The sequence below is a fragment of the Athene cunicularia genome (genome assembly GCF_003259725.1).
Source record: "Athene cunicularia isolate RWA chromosome 27 unlocalized genomic scaffold, athCun1 chr27_part1, whole genome shotgun sequence".
In the NCBI taxonomy this organism is placed as follows: Eukaryota; Metazoa; Chordata; class Aves; order Strigiformes; family Strigidae; genus Athene; species Athene cunicularia.
The window spans coordinates 2,279,062-2,280,917 of record NW_020799138.1 but is presented as its reverse complement, the minus strand read 5'-3'; positions in this window follow the sequence as shown (position 1 = coordinate 2,280,917).

Here is a 1,856-nt window from a genome sequence, read left to right as displayed (position 1 = left end):
GGGAGACCTCAGCTCAGACTGCTGTACCCTGCACTGAGCAGAGTTGGCCACTTTGTCGGGTGTCCTGACCCCTGCAATTGCGGGGGGGGGACGGGACCCACAAGAGATGCTTGGGAAGGTCACCCCACGTGGTGAGATGAAATGAATGGAGTTTGCTGTCTTCTGCCTTGTTGGTTCTTGAGGTTTTCCCTGATACTGACCATCTAAATATTATTCAGCCATCAAAAATTTACTGCTATGAAAGAAACACTGCTTGTTAGAGACTACTGTGTTGAGGAGCTGGCACGAGGTGACCAGCTGCAATCGAAGTTTCCTGATGCATGTGGCTGGAGGACTGAGCTATAGGGATTAGCTCCCCTCATGAGTAAAGGAAAACTTAGTTTTTACTCAGAGTAAAAGGGGTTTACTCAGGGTTTTACTCAGAACTCCCCCAAAATCTGTATTGCAGACCATGGGTGGCGGTGCAAGGAGATCCGACATGGGTGGTCAGCTTGATTTTTGTGGGGGCTACTGAACTAGTCTTAACCAAAGTTGTTGTGTGGGCCACAGGATGGAAATAAAGCAGGACAGGGATGGGCCAGCCGGGCAGCGACGTGGACCTTGTGGGTTTAGGGTTGCTCATGTGCTTATGCAATCCACTTGGTGAAAAAACAGGACGAACTTGGAGAGAAGAGTGTGCATCAGTGTGTTTCTTGTTGTAGCACAAGGATGTTACACCCATGATGGGGAATCCGTGTGTTCATAAGAAGGTTGCCTGTCTATTCAGGGGTTGCCAGGAGCCAGGTCAGCCCAATGCAGAAAGCGCTGTCCTCACTTGCTCTCCGGGGTTCTTAACAGTGGAAAATCACTGGGATACAGGATCACCCTTGCCAAACTCCTCCGTCTGTGATGTTTCTGGAATGATCTTTGCCCCGCTGCCTTTCAGTGGGAAGGAGACAGAAGGCAGCTCGGCATTTGCCCTTTGGAGTTTCCCACTTGTCCTGTGCCCACTGACAAATCGCTTGGACACGTCTCCTGGGTTAACAGGAGCTGCTGGAACTCCAAAGGCGAACCAGGGTGGGGGACATGAAAGGAGAAACAGCAAAACCCACGCAGTGCAGAGGAAAGAGGGTGTGCTCTGCATCAAAAAGCCAGAATGTCTCAGACTAAATAGATGATAAAATATTTCCTTGATAACCCAGGGCTGTTTCTCAGGAGAGGGGTGACTGCAGGCAGCTGTCGGTATGTAAAGGTCTGTGTCCCAACGGGGAGCAAGCGCCGTTAAGAAAGGTCTCGGAATAGCAACAGTTTGACTGCAGAAATGCTCAGAGTTTTTCTTGGGCTGGGGCTGGAACTGAATTTTGCCAAAATGGGGAAACTTTAGAACTTTGGGGACTATGACTTGAAGCACCGGGGCAACGTGGCATTGCCCGGAGCGGCCAGCCCAGGGCTGAGGGCCCTTGTCCAGCCCACAGAGGTTGCAGAAAGCTCTGGGGTTTCTGCAGACCTTTTGAATTGTTTGCGTCCTTCCATTCTTAGACATTTTTAATTAAAAGGCAAGACAAAACCCAACCTCTGGTGGTCTCTTAACTACATGTTTTTAAGGCCCTGCCACTGTGTCCCCTCCCTGCCCACACCCTCTGCCTCCAGCCTCTGAACAAACTGCCCTTATTTTTTTATCACAGGCGACTGGTACAAACGAGATGCCAAAGCTGCCACTTAAACCACCCCCCCGGAGCCCAGGAGGGTATTTTTGGGCTGTGGACGCGCTTGCTGGAGCTGCCCTGCTCGTGTTCGGGCCTCGCACCCTGCAATTCCCTGTCCCGGGGCAGAGCCGGCACCTAAAATTATCCTCAGCTCCACACACACACCCCCCC